The 22,713-nt window shown below is 48.1% G+C and overlaps 1 protein-coding gene and 1 long non-coding RNA gene across 3 annotated transcripts in view; one reads left to right on the plus strand and one right to left on the minus strand.

Annotated features, from left to right (window-relative positions):
• Positions 1-10,104, plus strand: part of LOC144792678 (uncharacterized) — a 132,859-nt gene extending 122,755 nt beyond the window's left edge. Inside the window, exons 2-4 of the long non-coding RNA XR_013602595.1 lie at positions 7,912-8,010; positions 8,164-8,303; positions 8,500-10,104. This is a non-coding gene — a long non-coding RNA (uncharacterized LOC144792678). The remainder of the gene's footprint in view (positions 1-7,911; positions 8,011-8,163; positions 8,304-8,499) is intronic.
• The window catches only part of LOC144792677 (allantoinase, mitochondrial-like), a 410,909-nt gene that overhangs the window by 371,592 nt on the left and 16,604 nt on the right, over positions 1-22,713 (minus strand). The gene's annotated exons all lie outside the window — the stretch shown is intronic.

Consider the following 22,713-nt stretch of genomic DNA (forward strand, 5'->3'; position numbering starts at 1 on the left):
TCCCCATGATGACATTACATAGGGGCGGGCCGTCCTTCATCAAACAAGGAGGGGATGCTCCCCGCGGGGGTTCCTCAATGGCTGCTGTGACCCCAAGGGTAGGCAATAAATAAAATAAAAATGTAGTTACAGCGGCAGGGACCATTTAGTAGCGTCCTTGCGGCTTTCACTTTTTTTTTTTTCCGAATGGGGTCATATTTATTTAGCGCAAACTCGACCTGAAGGTCTTGTATCGCTTTGTACGTGCGCAACGGTTATGTTACACAAGTACACATTCATTTTAGGTAGGTGTGTGTAATAGTAGATTATTTGATTTACCATGAATCACAGGCTGTGGAGCAGGGGTGTTTCTCATGATTTTGCTCGCCCCTACAGCCCTTTTTAAAAACAGCAGCCATGCATGTCTCCTATAGTTTCCAGGCAATAAGTAAATAAATAAATGTCCAGATACCACCTGCCGTGCCCTGCCCCCCCACCTCCATCATCACTTACTCGGGTGATTCACTCCTCAAATGGAGACCGGACATAAAACCTGCGTGCCTTCACTCACTCCAGAGAGACCACACAGCCCTTGCAACTCTTGCCAATATTCCCTCCTGACAAAAAAGACCTCTCCTTCTGCCGAAACATGCCTAAATTTGGCCCTTTTGAACTGCAGGTCCCTGCCTAAGCATGCCCTAGAAATCTACTCTCTGTTACAGGACCAAAAATTAGACATACTGTATTTAACGGAAACCTGGTTATCCACCAACTCCGATCCGGACATAGTCCAGCCCCCCCCCCCCCCCCCCCCCGGATATCTTATCCAGTACCGCAATAGATCAAGCGGCAAAGGGGGTGGGATTGCGATTATTTATAAAAACAGTCTCTCCTGCCGGCTAGCTGACAGTTGTATCCTAGACTGTGAGAATACTCATTTTATTATCCAGATTTCCCCCACAAAAACAATCTCAGGTCTCCTCTTATACCGCCCTCCGGGTGCCTTAGGACAATTTTGCAGCTTGCTTCTAGAGACAGTAATTTCCCAAGCCAGTACTTCTTCTAATTTCATACTGCTGGGGGATCTAAATTTACACTTCGACGACCCCTCAGATAAAGTGGCTGGTGAGCTAACATTTGACTTAAAGTCCTACGAGCTCCTCCTCTAAAGCTTCCACGCCACACATATAAAAGGGCATCTCCTTGACCCAATATTCTCCAACATCACTGCTCTAGAACCCAGGGAACCACTGCCCATCCCATGGTCTGACCATTTATTTTTTAATCCCGTTTACCTGACAAATCTCCACTGAGACTCTCCAAGCCCCGCCGATACGCATTCAAGAAAGACCCTGGTCCAAACTCCCATTCGACAGCTGGAAAAGCTTACTACAACTCTCAATCCCTACACACGATCCGTACCCTTCAGTGGCGGACAAAAATTTCTCATCTTGGATTGAAAACTCACTTGACCACGTCCTACCTAGGAAAATAGTAGAAAAAAAAGCAGACCTTTCAAATATCCCTGGTTCAGCCCTGAACTCAGGGACCAGAAAGTTAGAACGTGCATGGAGGAAAGATTGGGCCATTAACAAGAAAGCTGAGTATAGAACAGCCATTAGGTCCTACAAAGCCTCCCTCAAAACTACTCAGGCCGCCTTTTTCGAAGAGAAAATTCGAGCCCAGGGGCGTAGCTAGAGCTTGTGGCACCCGGGGCTATACCTCAGATTGCCGCCCCTGATGAGGAGGCGGAAGGGTACTAGGGAAAAAGGACCGAGAGACACATAGTATTGCCACTAATAGTTACCTCGATCATGCAAGTTACATGCACATACATGACACGGTCCAAGGCTACACAGTTGAATACACCAGTGACCAGCAGTACAAAGGAGAACACAAAGACTGCCACCCTGCAGGATTTCAAGAAGGGCTTAAAAACATGGTTATTCGATTAACATACCTCATCAGCAGCATACATGAGAATAGCTAAAATTATAAATGTGAATAAATCACTGGTGTTGCTGAATATTTGACTAAAGAGTTTTAATTTTAACTGGTACACCAGCTGTTTGATGTTCTTGGGTAATATCGCATATATGTGGGAAATGGAGCGAGGACGATGGGCGAGGAGGTAATGATCAGTTTAATTACTAGTAATCTTTATTACTTGTCACAGTTCTAGTTAACGACCCTCCCTCTTCATACGCACACAAACCGACTGTACAGCTCCATTTTTAGATACCCTTGATAATACAAGAAGTTCGGAGGTGGACTTCCTCCTTTTCTAGAGGAGGGAACAGTGAAGTCATAGGATGAAGTTATATTGGGTACGTTTTTTTAATGCTATTGCTGAGATTGGTAAACAAAGCCTGCATGCGCAAAACAATCACTCATATGGGTAAGGATTGGGAGGAGTAAGACGGGTGAGGAGGTAATGCGTAATTTCGGTGGTCGTGGAAATAGCATTCAGGTATTCAGCATAACCTTCATAGCTGCCAAGGTTTCAGATTGCTATGTGTGACATTTTCATAATTTCAATGTAATTATGAGTGACGTTTAAACGACTATGAGTGACACTTCCTCGCAAGCAAAATCAAGTCACAATCCAAGGTGCTCAAGTCTGGGTGTAGTTTGCCTTTTACAGCAGCCTATAGTGCCACATTTCAAGGGTAAGCCAAGTCTACAACTCACCACATTAAATATAATTATCACACATTATAGCGCTTCCTCAGTGTCAAGCTGAAGTGCTGCAGTATAGGAATTGTTCATATAAGAAATATGGTAGCCAGTAAGCGGTATGCACTTGGGGCCTCTCAGCTCCTTGAGTGTGAACAACATATTATAAGGGTGGCCTGCAGCGTCAGTGAAAGACAGTCATTATGCTGTCTGGGGGTAGGGGGGCTAGGAACATGAGAGCCATATTAAAGATGTGCTCTCACCTGACTTCCCTGTGGTGCCGGCCACAACAAAAACAAAATCAGCCAGGATCCTGTACCATGCCCACTTCGCTACCCACTGACAGTGGAGCAGGCACCTTGCAGGAAAATCAGCAATGTAGGCAGAGCAGTAAGCAGCAGTCCATCACAGATCTACAAGGGGTGGGGAGTAGTACTATTAAGGTACGTTATAGGATGATGTCTAGGGTTAAAACTAATAAAGTGTTGGTGACACTGTACATATTAGAGTGTGGGCAAGGCGTAGTGTAAGGATTAACAGTTTATGCGTGGTTAGGGTTTGAATTTGGTTGTGTTTACTAAGGGTGATAAAAAATATTTTTGCTACAGAAGACTCAGTTGTATATAGTCCACCATGGTGGGTAAAGTAGTGGTAATTTAAACATCTGTTTTGAGTCTCATTGTGACGGATTCTCAGAAAATATCCTTCTGAGTAACAGTCTCCTGGAATGACAAGGATCCTTTGCACAGTGCTCCTCCATCAGAAGACACACTGCTGAAAATGACACGTGCCACATATTTTTTCCTCCTCGCTTAACTTTCCACTTGGAGTGCTTTGACTCTTCGGTCCGCTGTGCTACCTCTATATAAGCCAAGTTCTGAGCTGGGATGGTGCAGTGAGCTAAAAAACGGTGATGGATCAAGCCCTGATCTTTGGACTGGGTAAGAGTGGTCTGCTTAATTCAGACACTCTGTTCATCACCACCCCCTTTTCTGTATCGTTTTTGGCCACTATAGGTGTGGCAGGGTATACTCAGACATGAGTCCCTTTCTCACTGCTCCATCAGGATTCAAGCAAGCCGGGCCGAAGAGGCTGAAATGCCAGAAACCGGTCCCCGGTAGCTTGTCTCCTTTCTGGTGAAGAATTGGCTTGGTAGTTTGGTCTGCCCTGTTCCCATGATGCACTGGGCCAGGGACAGACTAATTTGCATATAGCCAGGTTCTGAGCTGGGATGGGGCAGTGAGCTAAATAACGGTGATGGATCAAGCCCTGATCTTTGGACTGGGTAAGAGTGGTCTGCTTAATTCAGGCACTCTGTTCATCACCACCCCCTTTTCTGAATCACCTCTATATAAGGGCACTACATGGACTAAATAGTTAATCCAGAAGTAAGGAAGAACAAACACACACACACGAACACACACACACACAGTATTTAAACCTTCACGAACAGCATCCACTCATTTACATATCCCTGATGGGGTAGAGAAAAGCATGATAATATAACTACTTTAGTTGGTATTCAAGAGTCCCTTCACTAGTCTGCAGTCTGCCATTCCCAATCTGTATGTCAGTAAACATAAATATACAGTACGTTTCATCTGCTATAAACATTTTATTAAAATATAAGAAGGATGCCTTCTTTTGTAGAGCATTATTTTCAACATAATGGCAACTCTATTTAGGATATTTTTTTCAAATAATGGATTTGAAATGAGCATGCAGACTTTATAGCGCTTTAATACGATCCAGGTAGCACGCTTCCTGTGTGCGTTCTATTTTACGGAGGATAAAATAAAATCCATAGTTGCCCATTTCCAAATAAATAAAATGTAATAATTACGTAATTATGAAAAACAAAGAGGGAGTCGGCAAAGAAAATAAATGCTAAGAAACAAAGCAAAACATGATTAAATTTTTCAGAATAAACGAAGTACTGTGAAGTAAATCATCTCGGCTTGAAAGACAGTGTTAATCTCAGAGGGCTGCAAACCGAAGCTACTTTATTTTTCTTTCTAATGGTGAGGATTGTTACGAGAGAGCTAAGGATGGTGGGCGGGGTGAGGGAAGTTAAATGAAGCTAATTACCTAGACACTACTACTCACACAGCGCGGCCGCGGTCTAATCAGGACTCGCACAGAATTCTTGAGGCTCAGCTGCAGGAGTACTCTCGTGTGGCGTGATCGGCTGAGGAGGCTGCATACATTACTGGCACCTCAGCGCTACATAGCACACTAGGGGTGCCTCGGGAACTTCAACTACAGCGGCGGGATTTGCCTTCTGAGCATAACGGCCGCCAGCTTGTGCCTCCTGCCGCCCGCCTTCATGTGTCCTGTCTCGGCTGTACAGCCATTGAATTCATGTGCTGCATCGTCAGACCGGCCCCGCTCCTACCGTGCACGAGGGGCAGGGCGTCAGAAGAGGCAGCATGCCGCACTGCAGGTCATGGGAGATTGGCATTGTCCAGGAGACTGCAAATTACTGCATGTCCTGACCTTAGTGACCCAGGCGCGATTCACGCTCTCACCAGACCAGTGCGTGCAGCTTGCGTGTGCGTGCGTGCAGCGTGCGTAAGCAGATGAGCTTGCTTGAACTTCAAATGGGCCGCGCGGCACTGGTGGTCCGTTGCGGCGGCCTTTATTATTTATTTGGGGACAGTGAGTGTCCCCAAATAAATGATAAAGGCCGCCGCAACTGACCACCAGTGCCGTGGGACCGCCGCCCCCAAAATAGTGCCGCCTAAGGCGGTCCGCCCCCCTCACCCCCCCCTAGCTACGCGATTGTTCGAGCCTCCACTAATTCATCTAGAGAGACCTTCCGTATTGTTAAAGAACTTCTTAAAGTCCCAGACCCGCGCCCCACCATCGATACTTCAGGGCTCAGATGTAATCAACTTGCGGAATTTTTCTCAACAAAAATTCAAAACATCTTAAAAAGTCTCCCAACTTCAGACCAGCTACCACAACCCAGTTCTCCCAGTGCCCCAAATGTCTCGCTACACTTTGACTCCTTCTCTCCAATCACCAGGGAGGGATTCCTTACAATTCTTGGATCAGTAAAAAGTGGCTCCCCTCTTGATCCTGCACCACTTAACATCCTGAAATTAGTGACTTCAACCATCACCCCATTGGCTACTGACCTAATCAACTCCTCTCTCTCCCAAGGCACCGTTCCACCAGGCTGGAAGAGAGCCATAGTAAGAGTCCTATTTAAAAAAAACAGCTAGACCCCTTAGAGATGTCCAACTACCGACCCATCTCTCTGCTTCCAGGGATTAGCAAAATTGCGGAAAAATTCGCTAATCAACAACTGTCCGCCTTTCTGAAAGCAGGTGAACTGCTTCGCAGCTCCCAGACAGGCTTCCGTCCAGGGCAGGGCACAGACACAGCCCTGATAGCGGTGGTTGAAGAGGCAAGGCGGATTTTGGACTCAGGAGGATCAGCAGCTGTGAACCTCCTGGACCTAAGCGCTGCCTTCAATACGGTTGATCGCCGTATGCTTATCCAACGCCTCAGCAATCTAGGAGTCTCGGCTCAGCCCTCGCATGGCTTAAATCCTTCATTGACAACAGAACCTTCGAGGTTTCTGAAGGCAGCATACGGTCCAACACAATCCCTCTCCAGTGTGGTGTTCCACAGGGCTCGTCTCTGAGCCCGACACTCTTTAACGCTTACATGTCCCAATTGGAAGATATCGTTACCCCTTTCGGGATCAAACTGATCACATACGCAGACGACACACAATTGGTCATCTCACTCAACCAGTCAGACCATTCCTCTGAGAACCTACGATCCGGTCTCTCAGAAATTTTTAGCTGGATGAATCAATCCCTCCTTAAACTTAATGGAGACAAAACGGAGCTAATGCTGCTGGGCTACAAAACCACATCTATCTTTAACTCCATGTGGCCTACATGCATACATGCATCCCAAAAAGTGAAATTAAAACCCTTGGTGTCTGGCTCAACCAAGACCTTTCTTTTAGAATTCAAGCAAAGAAAACCGCCGGCGTGTGCTTTGGCCTACTCCGTACTGCACGGAAAATCCTCCCTCTCTTGCCTCTACATTCCAGAAAACTCCTTATGCAGGGCCTCATTCTCTCTAGGTTGGATTATGGTAACGCTCTCTATCTAGGTGCCCCAGAGACTATCGTAAACAAACTACAACTTATAGAGAACTCTGCAGCGAGATTGTTGACAGGAACTTCAAAAAGACTCTCAGCCAGATCCCTTTATTGGCTTCCAATACGGGAAAGAATTAAATTTAAGTTCCTGTGTATAATGGACAAATCACTTCAGGGCAAGGGCCCCCCCCATCCTGAGAGGGCTGATCACCCCCTACAAAGCCAACAGGGCACTAAAATCTGATCACCTTTACTTTGCAAACATTCCCAGAGTAAAGAAGGCACGAACAGGCGGGCGTCTCTTCTCTCTCAGCGCCGCAAAACTCTGGAATTCCCTCCCCCTCAATATTCGGATAGAATCCAATCTCCTGAAGTTCCGCAAGCTCTTGAAAACTTTCCTCTTCCCCTAAAACATCTGTTCCCTCTGCCAAAATCTCTATTCATAGCGCTGGGACGCCTAAGGGTAGCCACGCGCTTTACAAATCCAATTCCATTCCATTCCACCTTGGGGTTAAGGCTCTTGGAAAGAGACATGTGTTTTTGTTAGTGGAGTTGTTGATTTATCATAAAATACCCAAGATGTTTTATATGCATGCTGTACAGATTGTGTACCATGCAGCCCTTAAGCTGTATAAAAGGCAATTGTTGCGTTGCTCGTTGTGTTTCAGATAAATATGCTGTTACTACTTGTAGTTTATAAGTTAAAACCTAACCTGTCGCTGTGGTTAATAAAGGGTTGCATTGAACAACATGAGCCCAGAAATGTTGTAGATTTATGCGTAGGTTAATGTTGTACATGCGTTGAGGCCTGTGTGTAGGAATGAAGGGTTCCTATTAAAAAGTAAACGTCAAGGCAAGGGTTGTTTTCAATTTTGAATTAATGATTGCTGTTTTCTAAGGTGAATGTAAGAAATGGTAATGCAATGTTTATGAGACCAAGTTTTAATACAGCCATTTTTGATCTAACACCAAACACAAGACATGCCAATAATAACCATCACCGATGCAGAAATGCTCACCCTGCAATCCGGTATATGTATTTAGAGCTGTATAGTTCTGAGTAGTTTATGTACACCGTTGTCTAGGAAGCTCTGATTTTCTAATGGTATTTTCATGTATGTATGATTTTATAGATTATGATTCCAACCTACAACTGATTCTTGACGGTCTAGAACAGTACCTGGAGCCTCAATGCTCATCGCTGAGTGTGCAAGATAACACAGTTCCTACAGGTAAATCAAAAAAATGCACGGGTTCTTTAAACTGTCTAAGACGTAGGCGTTGTTAGTCCAAAAACCACGATGGCGAATTGTAGGAGGGCTCCTCAGAAGGGCCTGTAAGGCCATGTTTATACCCCAAATGTGATTAAAAAAAATTCTTTACAGGGCCCACGGATTCATGCACGGACGGTGCGGTTGTGCCAGAGGCGGCGCAGTGAACAAAAGAAAGGCCGCTGAAAAGGAAGTCTTCAGCATCAAAGAGGGTCGTTTGACAAAGAAAGGAGCTGGGAAAAGACCTCAAACAGGTGTGTTTTTACAAAAGGGAGCAAAAAAAAGAACTCTCTGGGTTTTATTCTCGCAAGCAGAAGGGTCCACCGCCATGTTGTACTGGATGTATAAAGGGGCACGTGTAGAAATTATTGTGGCGGGGTATCTGTGGATAGTAATTAACAGCTCATACAGGTTCCTTATTTGTCTAATATTTTTTATGTTACATTCTAGGAGCCGCTCAAAAGAACACTTGAGAAGATACTTGTAAGGCTAAGAGGTCGACGACACCGTTAAGTGACATCACAAAGACAGTCCAGAACATCTTGTCTGCAGCAAAATGTGCGAGTAGGCGGGTACACCAGGTCAAGCTCTGTTTATACTACAACATATACAACCGAGAGCCAGCACAGCAGTGAAATGTCAAAACAATCCCTCCTCCAACATGATGAACACGCCTATAGGAATGTCTATTCTGCACAGGGAGGGGGACAACAACAGAGGGGTGTTTACAACCCCAGACACCGTAATGTCTGTTCTGTCTAAAAGCAATGCGGCGTATCTGAACTCTCTCCAGGCCCCAAAAGGGGGTCTCATTTCAAATAAACCCACCCTTAAGAAGAAACTGAGGACCTCGGAGCCCCAATGCTGTCCTTTAAACCTTAGGACGATGCTGGTGGCCCCAGAATCATCCCAGACAATGCCTTTACACCTCAAGAAGAAACCGGTGGTTCCTGAGCCCCACACTACACCTATAGATCTCTCATTAAAAAATGTTGTGACGTCTGTGAATAAACCCTCTACATCCCTGATCTCTAAGGGGCCAGTGGCTGTGAGGGCGGTTGGAGAGGAGCTGGTACAGCCCCAACCCCTAAAGTGAATTGCCTCTTGAGAAAATATCTTAAGAAGAAGCAAGGGGAACCTGCGTTACAAGTAGAAGCAGTAGAATGGCCCTTAATCAAGCCCATTACAACGCAGGACCCTTCCAATGCCCTGAAGCCCTCTATAGTTTCAAATACGGACGCGGGGCTGGTTGGGTCGTACGCTCCTGGAGGGGTGAAAGGGGACATAAGGCCTTTCTTTTGTTTGCTGCACAGCCTCTTGCACAACCGCGTCGTCGTGCATGACTCCGCGGGCCCTGTAAAGATAAAAAATAATCACATTTTGGGTATAAACAAGGCCTTAGCAGGCCCTTCTGAGGAGCCCTACTACAGTTCACCGTTGTGGTTTTTGGACTAACCACGCCTAAGTCTTAGACAGTTTAAAGAACCCGAGCATTTTTCTTTGATTTACCTGTAAGAACTGTGTTATCCTGCACACTCAGTGATGCTCCTTGAGGCTCCTGGTACCGTTCTAGACCATCAAGAATCAGTTGTAGGTTGGAATCATAATCTATAAAATCATACATACATGAGAATACCATTAGAAAAGCAGAGCTTCTGAGACAACGGTGTACAAAAACTACTCAGAACTATACAACTCTAAATACATATACCTGATTACAGGGTGAGCATTTCTGCATCGGTGATGGTTATTACCTGGATGTCCTGTGTCTGGGGTTAGATCAAAAATGGCTGTTTTAAAACTAGGTCACATAAACATTGCATTACCATTTCTTACATTCACCTTAGAAAACACCAATTATAAATTCAAAATTGAAAACAACCCTTGCCTTTGTAGAGTCGCCGCTCTAGTGTTCACGCTACGTAACGACGTAGCGTGAGCAGCGGCCATTTTGGATTCGCGACCTGCAGCGCGATGAGTTAGGCGCCGGAGATGTGCACAGGCAGCATGCTCGGCGCTCTGTGTGCCTTGTTGATTTAAATAATAAATAACGTATTTACCCTCAACCAAGGTGCCTGTCCTCATTATAAGTGACAACTTTACAATGGCGACGAGGGTGGGATGGAAAAGAACGAGTTTGAGACAGGGACCCACAGGGAATAGTGGGAACTGAGGAAGAAACATGAACCCTGGCCATCTCTCCTCACCACTACTAGAGGACAGAGAGACCTACCTGTCGGACACCACCACCGGAGAGAGGGGAAGCACACAGAGCGTGGCAGAGGCGGCTACACCCTGCTCCAACAAGCATTGGTCGTCGTAAGAGGTACAAGGGACACCATTGAGGCTTGCCAAGCACTAGAAGGACTGCAGGGTGGCACAGGAAACCAGTCCTGTAAGAGAAACCCGGCCGGATAGTAGCTCTGGCGGATCCAGGGGAAGTAGAGTGGTGAACAGGAAGACACCCAGCTCCGACCAGGCGAAAGGGAGGAGAACAGCGAACCAGGCAGCCCCAAAACCCAGAGTGTCACGCCGCAAAGGCGGGAAACCATGTGCGCTCAATCATCCTCGGCGACGGCGCCGATTCCCTTCCTGCCAAAACCGGGAGAGCCCCTAATGAAGTGGGAGGACTGGAAAGAATACATCACAAATTACATTGAAGTCCTGGAGGATGAGCACGAAGAAGCCTTCACTAACGTCAGGAAAAGAAGAATCTTACTACACAACTTGGGCCCGGAGGGGATCAGGGTGTTCAAGAACCTGGTACCCAAACAGAGACAATCAAGTGACGACGATGTATATGCGCACGCCCTGTAAGAACTCGAACATTACTGACCGGCGGTTTGCGTATCGATAGACTGATACAATTTCCAACAGCGGAAGCAAGAGCACGGCGAATCTATCGATGAGTATGTAGCGGCCATAAAAAAGTTGGCGTCCACGTGTCAGTTTGGCGGACTCCATGATGATTTCATCAAAGACCAAATAGTGATGCATACGACAATGAAATCAGTACAGGACAAGCTGTGGTCCAGCGGGGACACCACGTTGAAGAAGGCGATTGCGATGGTGAAGGAGGCTGAATTAGCACGGAGATGCGCAGATGCGGCGAAAAGAGAAATGGCGGCAAAGCCCATGGTCAACAGAATAGAGGACTAAGAGAAAAAAGGCGGGAGCAGGAACACAGGTTCGAACTACAAAGGACCCAACAAATGGCAAGGAAAACCAGGACCGCCGTGGAAGCAGACGAAAGGAAGTAAGACCTCGTGCTACCGGTGCGGCAGTTGGGCCCATGAAGCGAATGACAAAAGATGCCCGGCCTTCCGGGCTAAGTGCATGTTCTGCGGAGTAATGGGACATTATGAAAAGGTTTGTCGGAGGAAAATGGCCCGCAACACGGTGAAATTCGTCGACGGAGACCAGGATGAAGGGGAAGGCAGAAGCCAAGAGGAAGAGGACGAAGTACTATGCATTGAGGAACAAGTCTTGAGCGTAGGTGCCAGGAGATCGAACAAACCCGTGCTGGACATGTTGATAGGTGGAGTGATGATAAGCATCGTGGCGGACTCAGGATCACCGTACACGTTAGTACAAAGAGCAGTGACATTCTTTATTAATAAACTGCATGATTACTTAAAATCTTTACAGTATAAAAAAATAAAAAGCTTTATGAACATCCCGACACCCCCCTCACCCAAGTTCCATCCAAACATAAAAATGAAAATCACTTTAAGTTAAAATACTAACATATTAATCCTGATTAGCTGTCCAAAACAGAGTTCTTTTTAAAAGGAGTGATGTATAGGTTGTACAAGTGTTTCCCAGCTGATAAGGGGAGGCACATGAAAGTTCGGTAGAGTCAATTTATGTACCAGGGGCTGTTAACGAAAGATGGACTCTTCGTAGATCTTTAAACCAGCCCAGGTTGGATAACTGGGGCGGAAGGCTTCCGGTTACTTTGCAGACAATGCCGTTAAGTGGGAGTCGAGTGCCATTTTTACCTGGTATATAAATTTCCCAACTCTGGCTATCAAACAGGTCGTGGAGACTGAGAGGCACCAGTCCGAAGCCTCTCTGCAAGTTCTATAGTCCGTGTTCTATAAAATCGGGAGCAGCAAGCGATGGCGGTCAATGGCCAGCTTTGTGCAGCAGCACAGCAAGTGTAGCCAGGATTCTCTACGGTAATTGCATAGACGACAGGCCAAGGTGCCATCTGTACGGGCCCATTTGGGGTTGAAGTCCATGATCCTGAGGGCCAAAAGTCGAAAGTACAAAATTTCCTTTCTCGCGTAGGTGGATACTGGATCTTGCAGGTAAAGTTGGAGTTTACCTGGAATATATGAATTGTCCAGGGCCTGAGTAAGTGGATTTTGCCGAAGGGATGCAATGTCAAGTCCAAAGGAGATGATCTGGACTTGTCGCTTAACTGCTTGGGCCCAAGCTGAGAAAGGAATTTCGTGCAGGGACAAACTCCTTCTTTCGATTTTCAATGCTGCAATGGCTTGTCCTACCTTTGAGTACCAGGGGGAGCCCACCTCATCAAAGATTGATTTTAGGGAGTGCTTTAGCGAATGTTCTGGTGCTTTCAATACTCTAATATAGAGTTTTAAAAGGTCCCCCAGTAATACCAGCTCAGGTCGCTTAAGGCCTATTTCTAGCCTTAATCTAGTGTTCCTTGCCTATCTAGGGGCCTGTAGCACCATCTTATAGGCTTTCGCCTGGGCCGCGTTGACCATTTTGTCAAATGCACCAGGGTAGGCTATGTGCCCATATGCAATGGCAGGGATCAGTTTTGCCCGGAGCACTGTCAACATTGGTTCTGCTGAGGGACTGTCCAAGCGGTGGCAAAAGCGTCTTAGCGACAGAATGGTTTTGTCAATTTTAGGTTTAAGCTCCTTCAGATGTTTGGCTGCAGAGGCACTCTCAAAGACCCAGGTGCCCAGATAGTTGTAGGATGGGGCAGTGACGATACGGTGCTCTCCCAGAGACCATGAAGCTTCTTTTTTGAGGGGGTATTTGCCAAAAATGACGATTTTGGTCTTGCCCACGTTGATCCTTAAGTCATTTGACTTATTGTATAATGCCAAACTGCTTAAGGCTCTTTGGAGCCCCACCCTGGTGTGGTCCATGATCACCGTGTCGTCTGCATACTGGAGTGTTCCCAAGACGAGCCTCCCCAGTTTTGGAGGTGCTAAGTTGGCATCTTTCAGAGCTGTCCCCATGTCCGCAGTATACAAGTTGAAAAGCATGGGGGCCAAGACGCACCCCTGCTTGAGGCCCGAGTTGGTTTCAATTCTTGCAGTTGTTATTGTGGGGCTTAGCTTCACCTTAACCCAGGTGCCCTCATAGAGCGCTTTTATAGCTTTTAGCAGAGCCTGTGGTAGCCCCCACGAGTCAAGTTTTGCCCAGAGCCGACCCCTGTTCACTCGGTCAAAGGCTGTGGAGTAGTCTATGAAACAGCAGAACAGGGGCGGTTTGTTCCTCGTATTGGCCTTCTTCGCAAGGTAGGCAAGGGCTAAGATGTTGTCAAGAGTGGAACTATGAGCCCTAAAGCCAGTCTGTGTGGGCGGAAGAATGCCATTCTTGTCCACCCAGTCCTCCAGATCCCTGAGAAGAAGGCGGGCATATATCTTTGCTTCTACGTCGAGGAGAGCTATAAGCCTATAATTGGCCGGGTTCGTGTGGTCCCCCTTTTTATGGATGGGGAATAGAATAGAACCTTTCCAAGAGGATGGCAACATTGCCGTGGCAAAAGAATGGTTAAATAAAGGGGTGAGTCTGGATGCAAAAAAGGCTGAGGCAGTTTTCAGAACCTGGGTCGGAATCCCATTTGGGCCTGGAGCGCCATCAGTTCTAATGGCCTTGATGCACTTTAGTACCTCCATTTCTGTGAACAATCTGGTGCAGGTCGAATTTACGCCTTCTGACGTAGCTCTTTCGGGTTCGATAATTTCCGCCGCCACCTTGGACCACGCACGGCTTCCTGCAGTGGCCTGATTTGACTCGCAGGTATACAACCCTTTGGCATACTGTTCCCACGTTTTCCTTTTGCTCTCCTCTGGGGGTCAGACTGTTAATGAAACACCAAAGCTTGCTATTGTCATTTCCTTTAATTAAGGAGAACACGGTCAACCAATTCTGTTCAGTCTGCCGTTTTTTGTGGGCCCAGACTTTCTTTTTATAGTCTGTTCGCAGAGCAGCAATGGAGTATCTCCCTGACAAATGAGTGCCTTTCTTTTGTGCCCTGATTGCCTTATTTAGAGCACGCTTACACTGTGACAGGCACCACGATGTTGCACGGCGAGGATCAGAGTGGAATTGGCGACTTCTTGAATGATGATTATTGCCCAGGCGTTCCAATAAGTCGGAGGTCAGAGTTTCCCAGAGGTGAATGATGTTCTTAGTTTGAACTGGGTTAGGTTCTTCCTCCCTTCTAGCTACATAGTCTAGCAGGCTATGACAGAGATTGGTTGACCATTTTATTCTTTTAAGCACTTTGTGATGTTCCTCCCCCGTGGTAGGTCCAATAACTACTTGTAATTCTGCTTGTACCCGCGCCAGATTGAATGTGGCGCGGAGGGGCCTATGGTCGCTTTCCTCTCTGTCGTCCACTGTGAAGTTGCAAAGATTGTGGGCAAGCCCTTCGTTGATAAAGATGTAGTCTATAGTAGAGACATTTCTAAAAGTCGGGATGGTGGTCCATTCAGGTTGGGTCTTTTTTTGTATTCCATGGGTGGATTGCAGCTTAAAATTTGCGAGAAATTCAGTCAGTAAGGCTGACTTCTTGCTTGATGGAGCCTCCGGAATTAAACCCAAGCCTCTGTGATTGAAGTCGCCCGCGATTATTACGTCTTGGTCCTTCCAATTTAATAAAAGATCTTCCAAAATTGAAATAAGTGATTCCATGGCCTGGGAGGATTGATACTTAGTTGGGTTGAAATAACAATTAATTAATAGAAGGGGGCGAGATTTTTGACCCGATGACAACCCACTGATTAGGATGGCTTGAAGATCAGGAGACTCCAACTTTAATTCAGTTGTGTTAATTTTGCACGCATGACTTACGTAGATAGAGAGACCCCCTGACGGGCGTCCAAAGATTGTCCTTTTGGTCGCTGGTTTAAAATGTTCGTAAAAGCCACCAATGGCGGTCGTTGCCCTTGCCCAGGTTTCCTGAATACACAGTATGTCCCCTTGTGCGAGGTATTCAGGTGTAGTTATGTCCCTAAAGATGTTACTCACCCCCGCAATATTCCATGAAATGATGGATAACTCGTGGACTAGGCGGCTGAGTGGATTTGAGGAGGCATTTTTTACATGGCTGTTTATTAGGTATGGGGCACTGTCTCCATGTGGCCTTCAGGTGATCCGAAGTCTGGAAATGCCGCTGCACGCTCCGTTGCCCGTCGTTTTGCTGGATTTTGATTTTTAGTGGGGTTTTTGCCCGCCCTGATTTCGCCCCTATTTCTGGGCAGGTGTGCCTTATGCCTTTAAGAATAGATGACGGTTCGTGTGCGTCCTGTTGCGGCAACAGGACGTGTGGATATTTCAGTGTTTTTGGAGCAGCGACGTCAATGCCCCATTCAGCGAACAGTGTTGCTTCCTTAAGGACAGCCTGTTGGACTTGCTGACTCGCAAGTCCAATTATGGTGGAGTCATCATGAGTGTCTATCTCCAATCTCTTGAATATCACCCACTCAATATTTTCTGAGGTGATTTGGGCCAGCGAGGCAATATGGCCAAAGAGGCGGACAATGTTGGACCTGTTCAAGGTGTCAAATGGGCCTTTTGCTGTGTACCTTGGGGTTAACTGCAGCTCATAGGTGGATTGTTTGTTTTTTTGTGTGATGTAGCACAAACTCACCCCTTCTCCCTGGAGCTTAAGCCTCTGGTTATTGAAATTTAAAGGGTTTATGTGAGTGGATTCTGGCTGCTGCCCATTGGGCCCCATGCTTGATTGACCTACCACACTCGGACATCCTTGCCACTCCCCCTGGTCTGATGTTAAATTTAGGTAATTTTTGAGTGCGACTCCTGGTTGCTGATTCCCTTGCCCCTCGGTTGGTAGACCTACCACTCTAGACTGTAATAGCTGTGCGCGCTGTTGTAGTTTGGGATTTGTTACAGACTCATGTTTCAGAACCCAACCGGAAGGGCTGGGGGCACTTAATGATGTGGCGACGGCCACCTGTGAAGGCCTTTGTTGGAGAGCCTCATTAGTTTGACCCTCCATGAGAGGGATTTGTTGACTTTGGGCCTCACCGCGAACAAGAGGTGCGTCACATGGCTTGCCCATTTTAGACACCTGCTTGGGTATGAAAATGGGGAAGAATGGTTTGGGGATACGTTTAGTTTCAGTGTCGCCCAGGGTTGATACCACCGAGGATGTGTTTCTGCTTCTAACTTTGGACTTCTTAAGTTGTTTTTTAAGTCTTTTTTTAGCTCTCCTTGATAACGGAGCTTTGGCACTTGCTAATGCTCCTTCGACCCTCTCCACTTCAGAGGTAGTAACAGACAGGTCATCACTAACGGTCTCGAGATCCGAGGCCTCGGGGTCACCATTCCCTTTATTAGCCGAAATAAAGTTAGTGCGGGGCCCTACTAGGGGAACCTTTGTGGCGCTATTGCCCGTTGTGCTAAGGGTTGCTGTTTCGGCATGCTCTGTCGTCTGTGGTGGTAGCTTTTGTGCGGCTTGTTCTTGCGTGGTTATCTCGCCCTGACCCCTTGCTAATGCAAGCATCTCTTTTAAGACTTCGGGTAGACTTGCCCATTTATCGATTAAGTCGTCACAGGAATTGGTGCTGGCGGCATAAGCTTGTTGGACGTTAAGTTGGACTTCCAGCTTTGCCAGCTTATCATCTTGGCACACCAAATGTTGGGCTATCGACTGCGAAAGATCGATTTGGAGTTCCATCTTTGCGGACTGCCATAACAGTGCCCTAGCCATTATGTCCTGGACTTCTCTTATAGCTGACAAGTTAATGTCTTTAAAAGTGGGTTCATCAATTGGGTTAAGTCTTGGCGATGAGTTAAACTCAGCAGTGCAGTTCTCGGGGCCTTAGCTCTTCCTAAATTATTGGGGGTAGTTTCAAGTGTTCGTTCAATAGTCTGTTCCAATTTTAGTAAGAACGAAGTTGTTGGAACCTCCGTACCCTGGGGGATTGGCCTCTGTATTTCCCTAGGTGTCACAATTGCATTCGGGCCCTTGCCTGTGCCTGTGCTCTTTGGTGAGGAGGATGTGACAACCTCGCTTGTCCTCCCAGTGTCTATATCCACGTTCGCCCCCAACGTTGGCCTATCGTGAATGTCGGCAGTGACCCTAATCGGGCTCTTTGTCCTGGCCTCAGGCAGAAAACAAGCTTCAAGGCTCCCAGGTGTCTCGAAGTTAGCAGACTCGCAGGAGTAAGAGTCCCCTGGGGCTAGGTGGATCTTTGGGATCCCCGGTATGGCATCGTTCGCGGGATCTTGTGACTTGTTTCATTCAAAGGTGAGGGGCAGTTTGAGGCCTGAAAGAATTGAGTGATAAGGCCTTGGGGGAGGGAATTGCCAGTGACCAGGTCCTGGGATTTTTGGGTACTTATGCTTCTGGTTACCCTTCTTTGTGCTAGACTCTCAGGGTTCACTTCCCCCTCATCCTCCGTGCAGGATTTAGTCTTTCTCAGCATCATCTCTTTTTGCGCCGTTTGCTGGGGCTAGGCTTGTTTGTGCCCGATTGTGCTGGTGGGGAGGGAATACCAGAACTAGTGCTGATGTGGGCCCCTGTGTTGCGCTGTGTTTTTTGTTTTGAGGGGACGGAGGTGTGGAGGGTGACGGAGGGGTTAGCAAGCGGTGCACACGAGGGGGGCTGCAAGCTGGAGACCTGGTCTACCAACCCCTCAGACCGCGCCCTCTGGCTCTTACTTGGCGGCGACCTCTAACGGCTGCCGCGCTTGCCTCCACCTCTTACCTCTTGTCTCCCGCGTCGTCAGATGCACAGATGCACAGGCTGGTCTCAGTGGCTCCTGCGACTCCCGCCGCCTCAAGGGTAGCCCTGGCTGCTACTGTTACCTGGGCTGCTGAGTGTTCCCGCGACTTCTGGAATACTCCTGCCGCTGTAGGGGACCTTGCTGCAATCCTCCTCCGCTTTCCAGACTAGCCCTGCGATGATCAAGAGCTCTCGGGCCCCGGCCGGATGCCAGCCGAGGGCTCCCGCTGCGACCGGGCCGCTCCCGAATTTTGCCCGCGGCCGCTGCTGTAAAGGCTGTGAGTTCTGGCGGCCACCTGCGGTCGCGCTCCTGCGCTCTGCTCTGCACAGCACGGGGGAGAGGGGCAGGGAGCAGCCAAGCCACCAGCCTGTGAGCCGCTCGCACCGGGGGAGAGGCGAAGAGGCCGGAGAGACCGGGAAGGGTCAAAAGTCCGTGGCGCTGCCTGTCCAACACGCCGTCTCGCACGCGTCCTCCAACACTCTACTGCCAAGCCAACAAACAGCAGGTGGGTCCCAAATTGTAGGTTGCAGAGGGGGGGGGGGGGGGGCTCGATGTTCCGCCAGAGGGTTCCCAGCCCCGGTGGCAGGTGGCTGGCAGTGGTGCACTCGGGGAAAATGTATCTAAAGCAAAAAGTTCTGTGAGGCTCCGAGGCTATGAGGTTAAAGATGCCCCAAGATGCTGAGGCGCCGATAGTGCTGTGCTGCGCTGTTGTGCTGGTTAATTGCCTGTTTACCTTGTGGTGGTTGAATCGGCAGATGGAGACGAGTGACGGGTATGAAAGCCGAGGACCGGCAGCCTGCTTTCCTTTCCCTTCCCTTTCTCACTACGGTGGTTTCCGCTTCCCTCTGTGGCAGCAGCACTGCACTCGCCACGAGGCAATGGCGTTCTGGCGTTCTGGTGTACTCACAATTCGGCTCTCTGCCTCCCTCTGGCTGCACAAATGATAAGAGCAGTGTGGACAGAAAAATTCTTACCCCATTTAGGCCCACATCTAGAACCACCGGACATCAGACCAGTCACGTACCTGGGAAACCGCATCCCCATAGCAGGCTATCGACCTCTGACATTCGAATTCAGGGGACGCAGTGCAGATTGCAAACTATATGTGACGGAGGAAGGCCCATCGGTATTGGGCTGGATGGACCAAGGAGACCTGGGCATCAAGCTGGACCCCGGCGGAGCAGTACAGGTACTATTGACGGAACCTGAAACATGGCCAGACATGGAGAAATGGAAAAGAGACTTCCCCAAGGTATTCGGGGGAAGAGTCGGAAAATTGGAGACGTTTTCGCACAAGATCATCCTCATGATGGATGCCACACCAGTGTCACATAAAGTGAGGAATGTACCGATAGCAGTGAGGGAGCCGGTACAGCAAGAGCTGGACGACTTGGAAAGAAATGGCATTATTGAACCTATCACATGTGCGGAGTGGCTTGCCCCCTTGGTGGTGGTGATGAAACCAAACGGCAGGGTCCGGCTGTGCGTGGACCTGCGTGAACTGAACAAAAACATCGTTGTGGAGAAGTTCCCGCTGCCCCGTATAGAGGAAATGCTGGCGAAGACCAAAGGAAAGAAATGGTACTCCACCATCGACTTGACGTCGGCGTACCACCAGATAGCGTTACATCCGGAGAGCAGGAGGTTGACGTCGTTCATCACCCCGTTCGGGTGTTACCAATTCTGCAGGATGCCCTTCGGGCTAGCGTCGGCAGCGGCGGTTTTCCAAAAGCTGATGCACCGTCTCTTCAAGGACGTGGAAGGGGTCCAATACTTCCAAGAAGACATTCTGGTAATGGGGGCTGATCAACAGGACCACGACGCCAAGTTGACCAAGGTACTGAGGGTGCTAGAAGACAAGGGACTGACTGCTGAGTGGGAGAAATGCCACTTAGGCATGGCATCCGTCACCTACCTGGGGCACGAAATAGGTGAACGAGGGATCACACCGAAGAAGGAGAATGTAAGAGCAATATGTGATGCCCCACCGCCCGCTAGCAAAGAGGTAGTCAGGTCCTTCCTAGGCATGGCCGAGTACTATAGCAAATTCATACAGCATTTCGCTTCCAAAACCAATCACATGAGGATGTTGACAAGAGAAAGAATGGCGTTTGCATGGACAGAAGAAACTCAGAGGGAGTTTGAAGGCGTCAAGGAAGATGTGACCCATGCCATACCCCTCCGAGGGTACGACCCACAGGGGCGGACAGTGGTAACAACAGACGCCAGTGACAAAGGACTCGGCGCGGTCCTTATGCAAGACAGAGGTGGAGGAGTGATGGAGACCCTCAGTTTTGCGTCCAGGGCCCTGACAGACACTGAGAAGAAGTTCAGTGTTATTGAACTAGAGATGTTGGCGGTGGTCTGGGCCTTGGGAAGATTTCGCCAGTTCCTATGGGGCACAAGGTTCCAGCTAAGAACAGACCACAAGCCATTGGTGCGGGTCCTCACGTCCAGTGGGCATGCGAGCGCCACCCCGAGAATAGCGAAAATGACTCTAAAACTACTGGAGTATCGCTATGATGTGGAGTACATCCCGGGCAGTAGAAACAAGGTCGCTGACTATTTGAGCAGGGCAGCAGCTATGGAGTCAGCGGAAGAAGAGAAGGAAGAAGGGGATGAAATGGTGGCATTGATGGAGGACCCGGAGAAGGTAATAAGCAACCAAGAATGGAAGGAGGCATACCAGGCAGACAAGAGTATCCAAGAAGTGAAAGGGTACATCACCGGGGGATGGCCAGAAAAGAGACATCTCAACGGAGAGATGAGGAAGTACTTTGAATTGAGAGAGGAGCTCTCACTTGGCGAAGGGAATTTTTATGTACCGAGGGGACAAAGTGGTTCCCCCAGAAGGACTCGTACCCAGACTATTAGCCATACTAGACGAAGGCCATTTGGGAATTGGAAAGACCAAACTGAGAGCCAAACAGGGTTACTGGTGGCCAGGCATGGACACACAAACCGAACGACATGTAAGGGAATGTAACCAATGCCAACAAGCTGATAAGACCATGACACCATTGAGACCGTCCATAGGAAAATTCGACACACCGAGGAATCCATGGGAAGATCTCTCCATTGACATTTTAGGACCTACCCTGGACAATCAAGGGACACCGAAATACCTATGTGTCCTGGTGGACAAATACTCGAAGTGGCCCGAGGTACATGTCAATGAAGAAATGGACACGGACACCATACTAAAGTTCCTCACTACCATCTTCCTCAGAGAAGGCATCCCCAAACGTGTATTAAGTGACAATGGCCCGAAATTCACTTCAGACAAGTGCCTAAAATACATGGAAAGAAATGGAATCTGCTCGAAACACACGTCCATATATCATCCTGCAGGAAATGGACAAGTAGAACGATTCAACGGAGTCCTAATGGGCTCCATCCAAGCAGCAATCATGATGGGGAAGGACTGGGAAAAGGAAGTGTTACATATGATATGGGCGTATCGTATCACCACCACAGGAACAGGGTACAGTCCCTTCGAAATCCTAAGAGGTAGAGACCCATTTACGAAGGACAATTTGGCGTGGAAAGACAAGACGGTGACCAGCAAGTGGTCCCCGGCTGTTGTGCAAGCAAACTTGGAAAGGGCTCAGAGAATATATTCGGAGCAATACAATAAGAGAATGAATGTAAAAGACACGCTGTTGGAGGAAGGAGAATGGGTGAGAGTCAAACTGGCTACACTCCAACGCAAGGGGGACAGTAAGTACAGCGGACCGCTCCAAGTCAAAGAGGTATTTGGCAGAGCAGCAAGGTTGAGTGACGGAAACGTGTGGTTTCAGGATCGCATGGCTCGATGCAACAAGATAGTGCAATGGCCCCCGGAGGGGCGAGAACATGAAGTGACGGATCAGAGCACATCAGAGAATGAAACAGGCAATCAAGAAGGAGAGTTGGAAAGCATGGAACCAGGGTTGGAACAAGAAGGTTGAGAAACCCCATGTGCAAGGATGACAAGGCGAGAAGGGAGAGAGCCAGTGGACAGTGAGAGCTCGTATGCCGACAAAGGTAAAGAGGTGGAGTCCCCGACCAAGGAGGAGAAGGAGATAACATCCACTCCGGTAAGGTGCACCAGAGGTGGGCGATTGGTGGTGAGACCCTCCAGGTTTCGGGACTATGATATGAGTGATGGACGCTGAAGCTGCCACAGACTAAGTTACTTGGTTGGATAAAAAAGGGGAGATATGTAGAGTCGCCGCTCTAGTGTTCACGCTACGTAACGACATAGCGTGAGCAGTGGCCATTTTGGATTCGCGCGACCTGCAGCGCGATGAGTTAGGCGCCGGAGCTGTGCACAGGCAGCATGCTTGGCGCTCTGTGTGCCTTGTTGATTTAAATAATAAATAACGTATTTACCCTCAACCAAGGTGCCTGTCCTCATTATAAGTGACAACTTTACAGCCTTGACGTTTACTTTTTAATAAGAACCCTTCATTCCTACACACAAGCCTCAACGCATGTACAACATTAATCTACGCCTATATGTACAACATTTCAGGGCTCATGTTGTTCTTTGCACCCCTTTAATAACCACAGGGATAGGTTAGGATTTTAACTTATAAACTACAAGTAGTAACAACATATTTATCTGAAACACAATGAGCAATCCAACAATTACATTATATACAGCTTAAGGGCTGTGTGGTAGACATTCTTTACAGCATGCATATAAAACATCTGG

Source organism: Lissotriton helveticus, chromosome 11 (genome assembly GCF_964261635.1).
Source record: "Lissotriton helveticus chromosome 11, aLisHel1.1, whole genome shotgun sequence".
NCBI lineage: Eukaryota > Metazoa > Chordata > Amphibia > Caudata > Salamandridae > Lissotriton > Lissotriton helveticus.